Genomic DNA, 15,010 nt, shown 5'->3' on the forward strand with positions numbered 1-15,010 from the left:
GATGACGAACTAGCTTGAGCCTGTCTCAAGCTAAAGTCCTCCTGTTCCGCAACGGATATTGCTTCTTCAAGCGTATCCAGTTCCAAGCGGAACAGGTGGGTCTTTACGGGACCATCCGTAAGACCTTGCATGAACACCGTAATCAACGTGTGTTCATGAACTGGGTTATTTGTTATACAACTCGCTAAGAGTCGTATGTGCTGGGCATATGCGTGAACATCACGCTGGCCTTGCTTGAGTTTCAGAAGCTCTAAACGAGCTCTGAACTCAGCCCTAGGCGGTTCAAACGTCTGTTTGAGCCGGGCTTAAAAATCTCTAGCGACCCAAAGACATATGGTCGCCCAACTTAAGGCCCAATGCCCAAGTTTTGGCACGACCTGCCAAATGAATGCGACTTGCATTTGCTCGTCGACGATGTGACGTGCTCTTATGGCATCGTCCAACTCGACAAACCATCTCAAGAGGGATTCTTCTTCGACTCCCCTATACATAGAGATGTCAATCTTTAAGGTTTCGGGACGACGCGTGTGCGTTATCCCAGGTACAGAGGTCTGTATCTGTTGTGACCTCAACAGTTCTGCCTGTTGAGAGCCTTGCTGATTCAGCAAGGCTACCTTCTTCTTCACCTCGTCAAGTTCAGGTTGTATGAACTTGGCGATGGCTGAATGGAGGACATCTATGTCCAAACCGGACAGCATGGCCAAGATGGCATCGTTCCTTACTGTTGAACTCATTCATTCGACCGCACTCCTTTCTATGTCACTTAGAAAGGAGTAGATTTCACGCGAAACGTGATGCGTATTCCCACTATCATCTGACATGTCCATGTTAGATGAAGGAAATGTTGTCCTTGGACGGACTACAAAGTGCTACCAGGTGTAAAGGGGCACTACGACTTGTACTGCTTCAGTACAAGTCCACTTCGCACTGCTTCAGTTGCGAGTGGTGCCTTTCGTTACTTCACGTACACTAGTACGTGCAGAGGAACTAACTCAAAGAGGGTAAAATGAAAACTGCATTAATATATTCAGTTTCTCTTCTTTATATTTGTTAATGCTAACTTAATATGAGCTAATACTAAACATGCAAATTGAAATCTTATCTGTCTCTCTCTCTTTGTTTACGTTTACAGCTGATTAGTCTGCGGGATAAAAAAATATAATGGCCTATACCTATTTATGGATAAGATTTCTGTACATTACTATATAAAGTAATTTTTTTTTAAATATTATCTACCTTCTATACAATATATTAATTAATAACCTTTAAGTGTTAATTTCATGTAACGATACACCCCGTTACACTCTTCATCGAGCGGATTCATAATGATGTTGGACTCAGGGTCGTGTGTCCTGCTCAATGCAGTTAAGACATCAGCGGCACCCGTTCTGGGAACGGATTCGGGGCCCGCCAACGTTTATCCGGAGGAGACGTGTAAGAGCGACGCTCTTTCTCCTCATCCTATGATGGAGAGTGACTTTCAAAGTTCATTATCCCCTCATCGTCGAGGAAGGTGCTAAGAGACTGTGACTCACGCGTGATTGTCATGGGAAAAAGGAAAGAAAAACACAACCAAAAGGTTAGCAGTTTAGGTTCCAACCTCAAAGAGGAAATGAAGCGAATGTTGTCACTCGGTGTCAACAGTCTGATGGGGGGGGTAATGCGCACACATTGGTTGGAGAACCGTTGATGTGATACATTTACCTTATGGGTAATATACCCGTTTATCCTATTCTAAAATAGTTAATTACTTAAATCCATTTTATTGTATTAATTTATTCTGGGTAAGAAATGTGGTCGCCGCCAGATATAAATCTGGCGGCCGAAATCTATTTTTGAATTTGCTAGGGTAAGGTTTTAGATTAAATAATTAAATTAAGTGCAGTTCCCCTTTTAATCTTGAAGCGTTAAGTGCCTTCCCAAGGCTTGCGCTTTGATCTATAAGAGATAGAAGCTTTTCTAAAATACATACTCTTGGGCACGAATTGCCACTTGGCTCTACGACTCCTAGAATCCCTTGAACTAGGATTCATTAAGCTTTAGTAGCTTGTACGACTCCCGAGTTGTTAAACCCATCAACTCTATAGAGCTAAAAGACTCTCTGAGTCTAAAAGTCTTCCTCTGACTTTAGGCGCGAGGTAGCTCCGCTACAGTTTACGTAGGCTTCTTATTCGACACAATTATTTGACAACTGGCATATGGTGTCGAAGAGCTGCCTTGCAACAGTGGTTGGATCGCTGCTAAGCAGCTTTTCAACCCAGTACGAGAAAATCCGTTGGTTCAGATGATTGATAAATGCGGTTAGGTGAAAAGCTAGTGCCTGTAACGGGGCACTACGACTTGTACTGCTTCAGTACAAGTCCACTTCGAACTGCTTCAGTTGCGAGAGGTGCCCTACGTTATTTCACGTACACTAGTACGTGCAGAGGAAGACTTCTCTTAAGGCAACTAGCTTTAAGAGGGTAAAATGAAAACTGTATTAAATATAATTAAGTGTCTATTGTTCTATCTTTGTAAATGCCAACTAAATAATAATCTAATACTAAACACGTAATTGAATTCTTATCTCTATCTTATCTGTAACTCTCTCTTTGATTACTCCTACAGCTGATTAGTCCGCGGAATAATAGGTATAATGGTCTATACCTATTTATGGATAATAATTCTGAATATTACTATATAAAGTAATATCCTGCAAATATTATCTACCTTTTTAGATAATAAATTAATTAACAACCTTTAAGTGTTGATTTCATGTAGCGATACACCCCGTTACACTACCCCTCCCTTAAACGACAATCACTCTGAATGTCATTGGACGGAGTGGTCGCTATGTGACCACTTGATTTCTAAAACGATGTTGATTGGTCAGATCCATCATTTTAAATTCCATCGCATGAAGAATCAACTCATGCGGGGTGCTGATAGTGTTGCGCCTTCGGCTGCGGTTCGTGCAGCCGCGGGTGACGCACTGTTATCTCTTGCGGCAGACGGAACGACTGCCGTAGTAACTTCCACTCGCACAACACTTGATGTTGCGAGTGCACGTGGTGATTCACCACGTGAATACGACCCCTCTTTGGAGGTCGACTACGAATGCGAGTCGGATGAAATGGCCGACTCGGAGAGAATGGAACAGTCGGCTGATATACGTCAGGCAGCTGACTATGAGCCTTCGAATGAGAGGGCTGATAGACGAGTAAACAGTCTATTTGGATCCGACGATGAGGATGATCCCTCATCGCCCGAACGATCTCCCATACGGTCACCTGCACGTGTTTCTGTGCAAGGTGACGACGATGGCGTAAGCCATCGTAACCCTGCTTCAGTGGGTACCACTCTGGGGAGTGAAGACAATAAAATGTCTCATCTCGCCCCTGAAAAGAAGCCGTGGCTCTTGCCAGAACGGCTTATCGATAGCTTGTCTGGAGAAACTACTCCTCAAAATATAAATCCTTTATTTATTGCGACAAAGCTACATGGCCTTGATCCCAGGGCGAAGAACTTTCGCGCTGAGGGAGATTTTTATCTGGATGCTTTTCTTAAGCATCGATGGTTTAGTGGCAATAATAAGTGAGATAAAGTCTCGCTAATGCAAGCCTGGAGCGCGTTCATTCGCAATGGCAAAGACATTGGACGCGAAGCCTGGCTTCAAAAACTTAACGCGAATCGCGTTAAATTTGAGAAACGAGCTCCAACCGGTGCAAAGTATAGATTGCATCGGTTGTCACGTGAGGCTGGGCTTCCATGCCTCACGTGGGTGATCCCTGTCCGTGTTGTGTAGACAACTCGAAGAGGGTAAAAGGGGATGTCTATTCCCTTTCTTCGCCCTGGGGAAGGGCTCGCATCTCTATTGAGATGCGTGACGCGATTGACGTTTTGCAATCGATTTACAAGCGCCAAGGGCGCGTGTTTTCCGATGGGCCTTCTGAACCATTGGATGGGTCTTGTCATACTGACGGACGAGTCCCTCAATGTCAGCAACCAGCTGGGAACGAGACTCCCAGCTGTCATGTGAAGGTGGATAACCAAGCCAGCGAGCAAGATAACTCGTTCGCTGCCCCTTCACATCCCGGTGGTTCTGGATACGTTCCACAAGGAAACGTTGATCACCGTGGGAATCCACCAATGGTTGTGGTGGAAGAGGTAAAATTAGATCCGAGCCGTGTGTCGGATCTAATGTCGTGGATCGACAAAATCGATCACTTCCTCCATGATTTGGAGGAGGGACTTGACCACGAGCGCGGCTAGCGTCGCTCGTTGGAGCAGACGGTGCTAGCTTACCATATCAAGTGGTTGGAAGACTGTTCGAAGAGTGCGTACTCCATGTTGGAGTACGAACAAGAATATCATGCTGTTCGCGGTGAGCTGACGTCAGCTCATCGTAGTTTCGAGGATACTCGGAACCGGCATGAGAAGCTTTAGGTTCAACATGAGGATCTGGTTCGCGATCACAAGAATCTTTTGGGGATTCTTGAAAAGGGTGGTCAAATCCGTCCTCGGATGAAGCCGCGTACTGATGGTACGGACGGGGCCGACAAACGTAAAACGTAGGATGCGTTTGCATCCTACTTAGCAATTCTATTGTGTACGCATTGCCTCCGCGATGCAGTATACGGAAAGGCCCAATGAACTTGGGTAGTAGTTTGCTGCTACCTACATTAGTGACTTTATCGCTTAGGTAGGTTTACCGTAGAGAGTAGCACTAGATTATTAATATTTAATGAATGAACATTTGCTTCTTCATATCTGTCTGCATTCTATTTCTGTCGGTCCACTGCATTAGCAATAGAATCCTGAACAAAACGTATTATTGATTCTCGAGTCTGCAGAAATTCTTCTGCCGACTAATTGTTTTTGTCTTTTTCAGTACGCTTTGTGCGTACTATCATGAGATCATTCTCATCTTCGATGTCGATTTCTTCGACATCGACATTACTCGCATCTTCGACGCGTGATGAGCATGAGCCAGAAATGGTTTTGCTCATTCGAGTCCCCCCCATATCCCTCTAATTGGGTGGGTATGCGAGGATGGCGTAAGCCATTCACGAAGAACGGTGTATGCGTTGTAGACGCATGCACCGAATTATTGATGGCGAATTCGACCATCGGTTAAAACTCGCTCCAATTCGGAAACGATTGGACGAAACCTCGAAGTATCTCTTCAAGGACGCGATTTACGCGGTCTGTTTGACCATCCGTTTCTGGGTGATCGGATGTCAACATAGCCAGTCGTGTTCCGATCTATCGGAACACGGATTGCCAGAACTCCGCCGTCAACTGTGAATCTCTTTTCGAGACCAGCTTACAGGTAAACCGTGGAGTTTGAATACCGTGTCGATAAAGACACGGCACAACCCGGAGCCGTAATCGACTCTGGTATTGCACCAAGATGTACCATTTTGCTGATTCTGTCTACAAAAACAAAGATTCCATTGTTTTTGTGGTCGTCTTCGTGAAATCCGAAGACGAAGCCCATCTATACGGACTGCTAACACTCTGCCGGAAGTGGTAGAGGTTGAAGAGGTGCACGGGATATAGGGCTAGGCTTCACCCGTTGACATACACTGCAAGAACGAATGTACTTGCGCACGAACTGATACTGGTGGGGCCAGTAAAAGTCGCGACTTGCTGTGAGATAAGTCTTCTCCAGTCCACAATGTCGACTTGTTGGAGCATCGTGACCCTCATACATGATGCGCAAGCGCAAATCGTTGTGAGTTGGGACGACGACACGTGGGGTGTCGCCGGTAACGGCTGTGTAATACAATAAGCCGTTACGTGTTGTGTATCGATCGGGTAACAATCGATATAAAGCCGGTAAATCTTTAAAAGATTTATCGGATGGATTCATTTATTGGTCCATAAAATATAGAAGGTCCTTATCTTCTTTGTAGGCTTTCTTTGCGTCATCAACTAAGACACTCGTAGTGAGTATCGCAACAGTGGAATTATCTTCACTGTTGGAGTGCACTGCTGACTCGAATTGGGTCGGCGTGATAACGCATCAAAAACGACATTAAGTCGTCCTGATTTATATTCGACGGAGAAATTATACTCCGCGATGAAGGATAGACACCTCGCCATCTTTGCGAGAGGTGTGGGATTGTACGGCCGTGCGTAATGACGCATGGTCCGCATATACGATGAGCGGTCGATCTCCTAAGAGATAGACCCTAAATTTAGCCAATGCATATTTCATCGCAAGAAGTTCCTTATCATGCACTGAGTAATTGCGCTCAGCTGGTTGCAGCGGGCGCGATTGGTAACAGACGACGCGCTCCGCGCCGTCTGTATCGTATTGCATTAACGCGCAGCCGATAGCGAAATCGCTGGCGTCACAGACCACATGGAATGGTCTGTCTTGATCTGCAATCGCCACGATGGGCGATTGCATCAAGCTTTGCTTGATGACTTCAAACGAACGCTGACAATCAGCGCTCAATAACTATTCTTCGTCTTTTTCAAGAGAAGAGAGAAAAAAACTGTCATCTCTGCATAATTTCGGGAGTACTTGTGCAAGTACGCCGCTAATCCAAGGAACTTTCTAAGTCCCTTGGCATCGACTGGAACTGGCCAGTCGGTGATTGCCTTGATCTTTTCGGGATCAAGGCGCACGCCGTGGTTGCCGACGATGCACCCAAAAAGTTGTATTTCGCTTGCAGCGAATATACACTTCTTGAGATTTGCATACAACTTATGATTTCGCATAAGTGTAAGAGCTTGACGAACGTGATTTTTATGAACTTTCACGTCCGTCTTCCCGTCCATAGCCCGGCTATGGTCGAATACATTGTCAAAATAACTCGGTGCGAATTCTCGCTCCGGTCTTAACAGATTCGTTACGCACATTAATGTTGCAGGGGCGTTACTAAGCTCCTGAGACATCACGAGCCTTTCCCAGAGCATCCGACTGGGAGTGCTCACTGCTGTGTACGGGGCGTCCCGTTCACGCATAAGGATTTGATAGAACCCATCCATCAGGTCCATAGACAAAAAGATCGTACTCTTAGACATACCATATATGATTACGTATTTCTATATATCGGCGTTTGGGCCGGTACCGTTGCAGCATTCAGTTTGTTGAATACGTGCAGTATCCGCCACCCTCCTGTGGCCTCCGCACACAGAAGAACGGGGGGGTTATGTGTGGAGGTTGTCTCCCTTTCATGGCCCGCTTTTAATCGATCTTAAGGAATATATCGATCACAAGTATTTGTTCACGAGGCAGTGGCCACTGCTTCATGACACAGTACTTCGAGCCCGGTTTGAGCTTGATGTCATGTCGAGTGCCTTTATCCTTAGGCAACTCGCATGGAACTGCTTCAGGGAAAAAATTCATGAATTCAATCAAGTCCTTGTAAAAAGGATTTGTCTTAAGTGACTCGCAGGATTGAGTAGAATATCTCTCAATCCGAGTCTTCACATCGAGGACACTTTCGCCCATCGACGAATTGATGAGAGCCCATTCGTTCTCTGCAAAAATACCGCTGACCGAATATCAGTTACGTATTTGTCCTCATTGACGAGTACGCAGATCTGCTTGATCTTACCACTTCGTAGATCTCTCAGCAACCGCTTAGGTTCTAGGGTTGGTAATTGAGTTATCTCCGAAGTTAATTTCGGAAGGCGCGCGTACTGATTAAGAGTATAAGCGCCTACTCTTGGTCCGTCATTGCCCAATACATTCAATGTCTCGGTTTCTTTCTGGGATTAATCCACACGCTGCCGAGGGATCAATCCCTCGGGATACTAAAGTCTAGTCACTTCAATATTCACTATTTAGGGAGTTTCATCTCAAGTACGTGGGAACTTTTTCCCTCAACATCTTCTAAATGTGATTGCGCTATCACAGTTGGGTCATCTACGGTCGATTCTTTGCTAGCTTATATTAAAACACTTGCTTGAAAGAGGGTTAAAAGTATAATGTAATTTAATAAAATTAAGCTCTTCTGTTTCTATCTATTTAATACTAACTTAGTACAAAAAAATTTTGTACTAATACAAAACATGTATATAGTCTTATCTGTCTCTCTTTGCGCTCGTCCAGCGCTGACTTGATTTACTGGCCTATATGTACGAATGGATAAGCTTTCCGAATATTACTATGTAAGTTTTTTTTTTATTCCAATATTATTCACGAAGTTGTTATATTCACTACCTTTTTTAAAGTACACGTCTCACTAAACAAACTAAACATTCCCTACTACGAACCACGCATAGAACAACAAGACTTAATGTTTGTCCATTCTTACTTACCGAAAAATTTTCAAAAAAAGACAGGAAATGAATTTGAAGGTGAAAATCCACTGCATAATCATGAACCTTCCTCTCATCCATCTGGTCACCCATCCCACAGAAAGCTTTAGCTTGAGGAGGCAAAGGATGTAAGGAACATAACTCTTGCTGGTATTAAACAACTTGGGATTTGGTCAACAATACGCAAAACAAACTGCGGATCACTTGCTTGTCTCCGAACCATCTACAGTGAACGAGTCAAAGTGCAAACTGAGATATTAGCAGGAAGAACACCCCTACAAACACTTCTTGATGATTTGAGAGACAGCAATTCCATGTATTTGTCGGCTTTAGATGACCATGAAAGGATCACAGCTAATTTCTTTGCTCAGAAGCAAGCACTTAACTCGCGAACCACTATCATCATGTAATCCTTATGGATTGCACTTACAAAACAAACAGATATCATCTTCCATAACTGCATTTTGTTGGCATTACCAGCTTCAATTCTCAATTCACAATGGACTTTTGCTTTCTCCGAGATGAAAAAGAAAAGGGCTATACGTGGGCCTTGACCAAACTTATCACCATCTGGCCAGACACTTCTTTACCTAGGGTTATCATCACAGACCGTGAATTGACACTCATGGCAGCTGTAGGCAAGATATTCCCATATCGGTGAACCTTCTGTGCAGATGGTAGATAAACAAAAACGTTTTGGCTAAGTGGAAAAGACCCTTTCCCGCAGGCCTTTTGCGGAATGGAATTTTATGCAAGTGGCAGGCATTTGTGGTCGCAAAATCGGAAGATAATGTATCAATCACAGTTGGAAAACTCGCAACTTTTCTTTTGCCTTTCCTGAAATTCTTGGGTATATTACCAAAACATGGCTCACCTACAAAGATCAATTCGTAGATGCTTGGACCTCAAAAGATCGTATTTTGGCAACAAGGCAACATCACGGATGAAGGGGCCCATGCATACATCAGAAAATTTCTCCAAGTGTCAACTGGGGACCTGCTCTTTGTATCTAACAAGCTTACACTGCTGTGAAACATCAGGTTTGTTGAATTCTTATGTTATTTCCAAGCAAAGGCCAAAACAAATTCATATTTCGTTAGTCAAATCCTGTATTTTATACATTTCCTGAAATCACAACAGGTGAAGGTAATGGAAGCAAAGCAAAGTGAAAATAAAATGCACCATATGCTTGGCAACCCCCCAGTCTTTACCTCGGTCTCGGGAAAAATCTAAAATTTGCTCTGAAAAGATGTCTAACAGAGTTTTAAAAGTTATAGGGAAATCTTGAGCCTTGCAACGGCATCATGGGAATCTCTTGTATGCATATGGTTCAGGAACTTGTGAATAAGAGCGGCATGCTAACTGCAGATGATTTTTATGAACAATGGCATCTCCATTGGAAGGAAAGAACCAAAGGCTCAATTTCTGACCAGAATTTTGACAATGACATCAAAATGCAAAGGGAAGTCATTAGCAAGCGCTTGCAATTATTGCCAGTAGCAGCAAATATTGAAACCATTGCACAAGTTACTCAACTTTTGAACTGGCAAAGCAAATTGGTAAAGCCCAAGCCTCCAGCCATTAATTTTGAAACCCGTGGTCGCCCAATCAATGCCCGAAACAAATCAAAGAATACTACGAGGCGTGACTTATCAGAATTTGAGTATGTACATATCAAGTGTAACGGGGTGTATCGTTACATGAAATTAAAAATAAAAGATTGTTAATTAATATTATCCAAAAGGTAGATAATATTTGGAGGAAATTAATTTAAATAGTAATTTCCTGAATTCTTATCCATAAATAGGTATAGGCCATTATGTCTATTTATTCCGCAGACTAATCAGCTGTAGAAGTAATCAAAAAGAGTTACGAGATAAGATAGATAAGAATTCATTTACATGTTTAGTATCTCGATGAAGCTGTAGAAGGTGTAGGAGTCACGCCTCTCGCAGAAGCACATCCTTTCCGGTGTCCTGCGTAGTTAAGACAACATTTACAAAGATAGATTAACAAGACACTTAACTATATTAATACAGTTTTCATCTTACACTCTTAAGCTAACTTCCTTCAGAGAAGTATTCCTCTATACGTACAGTGTACGTCACCTAACGAGAGGAACCACTCACATCTGAAGCAGTGTGAAGTGGACTTGGACTGAAGCAGTACAAGTCGCAGTGCCCCGTTACAACTTGCATTTGCTCGTCGACGATATGACAAGCCCTTATAGCAGGTATCGTCAAACTCAGCAAACCATCTTGAGAGGGGGTCTTTTTGAACTCCTTTATACTTAGAGATGTCGATCTTTTAAATTGGAACGATGCGTGTGCGTCATCCGGGTTCAGAGGTCTGTACCTGTTGTAACCTCACTAGTTCTGCCTGTTGAGAGCCTTGCTAATTAAGCAAGGCTAATTTCCCCTTCGCCTCGTCAAGCTCATGTTGTATGAACCTGGCGATGACTAAATGGAGGGTATCTCTGTCCAAACCGGCCAGCATGGCCAGGATGGTATCGTTCTCTACGGTCGAACTCATTAGTTCGACCGCACTCCTTTCTATGTCACTTAGAAAGGAGTAGCTGTCACGCGAAACGTGATGCGTGTTTCCGTTACCATCTAACATGTTCATGTTAGATGATAGGAACTGTGGTCCTTGAACGGACTACAAGTGCTTCCAGGTGTAACGGGGCACTACGACTTGTGCTGCTTCAGTGCAAGTCCAATTTGCACTGCCTCAGTGCGAGTGGTGCCTCACGTCACTTCGCGTACACTAGAACGTGCAGAGGAAGTCTTCCCTTTTAAACGCTCGCTCTAACGAGGGTTAAATGACAACTGTATTAAATATAAAAAAGTTCTTCTATCTATCTACTTAATACTAGCTTAATTATAAACCAATACAAATATGTACTTAAAGTCTTATCTGTCTTTATCATTGCGCGCGTCAAGCGCTGACTGGACCGGGAGAAAGTAAGTATAATGGTCTATATCTACCAATAAATAAGTCCTTAGAATATTACCATGTAAAGTAATATTCTCCAAATATTCTCTACCTTTTAGATAATATATTAATTAACAACCTTTAAGTGTTAATTTCATCTAATGATACACCCTGTTACACTGTACATATGCTTAGCGCTTAACGCCTGCGACTGAACGCCATAAGTTTTTTTCGAAGATACAATTCTGATCGAACGAAGAGACATCCGACGGATACGGGCGTCATTTTCGGCCAACGCACAAACGCAATATTGCCTAAAAAGTAATAGCTTACCGCTTTGGAATTTGGCCAACCAAGACCAGTCGAGTATTCGAATATCCTTCCCGCGATGGCAAGTCACAAATTCTGAAGCCGCAGACACTGAGAAAATCTACTTGTCCGGTGGTGAAGTCTCGGCGATTTCAATTCGGCGGGCCTAACCGCCTGGATGTTTGGAACTACCAGATATTTCCAGTACTGCATGGGATGCTGTCACATCCCGCTATCGACCCAAAATTCGCTACGACCAGAGCAAGGAATGCGGTCTTTCCACCAGTTCGGGGCTATGGCGCTTTGTAGTTTCTATGACGCTACATTTTATCTGGATCGAGCGTCTACTCGCATGAAAGACGCGTCTTTACCATAGGGTGTAAACACCGTGAGGGCCACAATCGGTTCCTTGCTGGAGTATTTGGTTGAAGATCAGTCATCGAGAAAAAAGAAAAGCGATTTGAGACATGCAAAGCACCGCGTTCAGCCCAGACAAGGTCTCGAAAACGTAAAAAGCGAGCATCCAATCCCAGCTTTACGACTTACAGAAAAATGTCCGACAGCAAGACACTCAAGCTATTGGCTAAGCTCGAATCCAACTTGATTAAGCTGTTCCTCGGTATCGTGTCAACTCTGTGATTAATTCCGCCCACGCTTTTACGAAACAACGTAACTTCAGGGAGTCACCCGAATGAGCCAGTGCACCCAAGACACTACTTTTGACTTCCGAACCGCAATACCGAGAAGTTAACAAAGCAATTTTTCCGTCCGCTGGATACAAGTCGGCGGTTGACTGTGACATCTTCAATGGTTAAGTATCTGCAGCTGACATGTTGAGCTCGATTCGACGCATAAAAGCGACGTCAGCACCCGGCATGGACGGTTTGACGGCTGTTATTTACCAGGTAGCTTTAAATGATTTGGTGAAGCAAGTCGTCGACAAGGATATGTAAGCATCTTCACAAGTAAGAGTCGCGCGCAGCACCTGGTAACTACAGTCCATCACTCGCGTGAAAGTCGACATGAATGTCCTGTTGAAAGCGCTGCCTTACCGACAGCAGCACTTTATAGCTGATTTATTCCATCCGGACTAGAGAGGCTTTGTTAGAGGTCGATTAATCCATCGCCACATCCAATTTCTTTACTCGCGGCTAGGCAACACCTTGTGACCAGTCAGGATGCAGAGTGTACGCGTTGATTCTTGATTCTGAGACGGCATTTGAAGCGTATCAACTGGGATTGCATGTTCAGCCTGCCGAAGCAGATGAATTTCTGTACACAATTTACGCGACGGATCCGGCTGGTAACACGGTTCCTCAAGCGCATCTAGTCATCACTATATGGCATTCAGCCCGCGCTGTACCCGACTCGGAGTGTGAAACAAGGCGACCCGCTGTCTGCGCTTCTAAACATATTTACCACCAAGCCTCTTGGCAACCTTCTCAGGTCTAACAAGAAATATGGCGTATGCTTCAACGCAGACCAAACCACCATAAACACTTACTTGCCACCGACTCGACGCTTCTAAGTAGCTAAATCGTAGGTTTGCAAGTCCACCTTGAAGCTGTGGAAGTAATGCGACGGCTCCGTTGCAATGCTCAACCAATCCAAGTCCACACCTGCTCGCGCTGAACAGGAACCAAAATTGTCACATACTACCTCGTGTGCACGTATTGGGCCGTACGTAGACCATTAAATTTCTCGGGATCCTGTTCAAAGTCTTCAGTCAATTACATTCTCATAAATTTGCTGAAGAAACGCTTTTACAACGGGTTAAAGTAGTGGTGTCGACGGCAATGACGCTTCGAGGCCGTCTCCTGGTCGCTGCTTTTTCGGCTGTTACACTGCTAAACCATAGAACGATGGTAGTTCATGCAGAACAAGCTCGTGCCAGTCAAAAGCACGATTGCCACGCGTCACACGTTTCAGTTGACCCCCAGTGATCTTGGTTGCTTGGGTATACTAAGCCTGGCAGCACATCTCAAGCGACAGCGTAATCAACTACTTCTGTAGTTTATTGATCTCCGACAATATTTAATACTCGGAACTGAACAACGGTAAGATCTGAAATGCTAAGGCTGGTTCATCCTTGCACGGGTCGGTTTATTGCCTTGGATTTTCTTACCATCTCTCCGCTCCGTCATGGTAGATTTTAATTGGTCGAGAGCGTCATGGACAGCATAGTACAAGATCCGATGGAACGTCACGTGGCCGATCTTCCTCTGACGAGCGTGCCTGGTACGCGCTTCATTTTTACTGAGCTGGTCCACTCAGACGCAATGCTTCACTTTGAGGGATTGCCGCGGATTACCCCACACAGATCACACCGACGATACATTTGTATGGAGATTGAACCACAACAAAGCTTCTGACCTGACGTAACGCAAGTATCTGGTGTGCGGTCACTCGCTAACTTTAAAACAGTTTCTTGGCCGTCGCAACAGGATTTTGTAGAGCGTCACATCGAAGTTACATTTTGGATCTGTGCTGCCTAAAAGACAGGCAGAATTGGTGCGCGTGCTGCGCATTTAAGCAACAAAGTTCGTCACGCAACTTGAAACAACACGATTTCACTACAGTCGACGCCAACTTCTTCCCTATCTACGATGCAGAAGTGGCAAGAAATTGCGCTTGGTTCCGTTGGATCGCTGTCTGCACAAACTTCGTATCGCGTGGACACTAAAGCTGCCGACGAAGCCACATTCACTGACGAACTACTTAAGGCGGGATAATGACGACCAGGAACAGACTTATGCTCAGAACATCAAGCGCTTGCAGCTGAACTTGCTCCCATATGTTGCAGATCTGCAGTTCCGAGTCGCATTTCGTCTTCCAACAGTCCGCTCACAATTCTGGCTCTTTCGGAGGAGGGATGCCATCCACGTATTCGATATGCATCGTGCTAGGTGCGGCACAAGTAGAGCTGAAAATGGTTGTTATTCGACTACACGCTCGCAGTTCAGCTCTGAAATTATGATTAGCAACTTTTGTCATATTTCACCGGTTCCGCGCGACATGATCAAAAATTGAGCTGGCGACGAAGCCGAAAGTCCGTAACTAGTAAAGGCCAGCGTGGCAGTGATCTTGCGACGCTGGGCACACGCTTCGACCAGAAATTCTCACTTCGTCTGGATGGCGCATTGTTGCGCGAGACATTTGCCAAAATGGTTTCTACAAAAAAAAAATTGATCCAGCTCCGCCTGGATAGGTAGCAATGTGCTACGTATAACAAATATCAAGGAACGACTCGTGGCGGCGCGGGAGGGCAGCAAGCGCTTCGTCATTTATCCAGCGAAGGATGGCTTGGAATCGCCGGTACGCCTTCATCAGTGGGCAGATGATGTATCGGGCTAAAGTTGCCCTCATGTTACACAGTCCCCGTTAAGTGCACTTGGTGTACTTTAGGGGATTGTAACGGTGTGTCCTTACATGAAATTTACACTTAAAGGTTGTTAATATATATATTATCTAAAAGGTAGGAAATATTTGCAGGATATTACTTTATATA

Source organism: Bremia lactucae, linkage group LG16 (genome assembly GCF_004359215.1).
Source record: "Bremia lactucae strain SF5 linkage group LG16, whole genome shotgun sequence".
Classification (NCBI taxonomy): Eukaryota; Oomycota; class Peronosporomycetes; order Peronosporales; family Peronosporaceae; genus Bremia; species Bremia lactucae.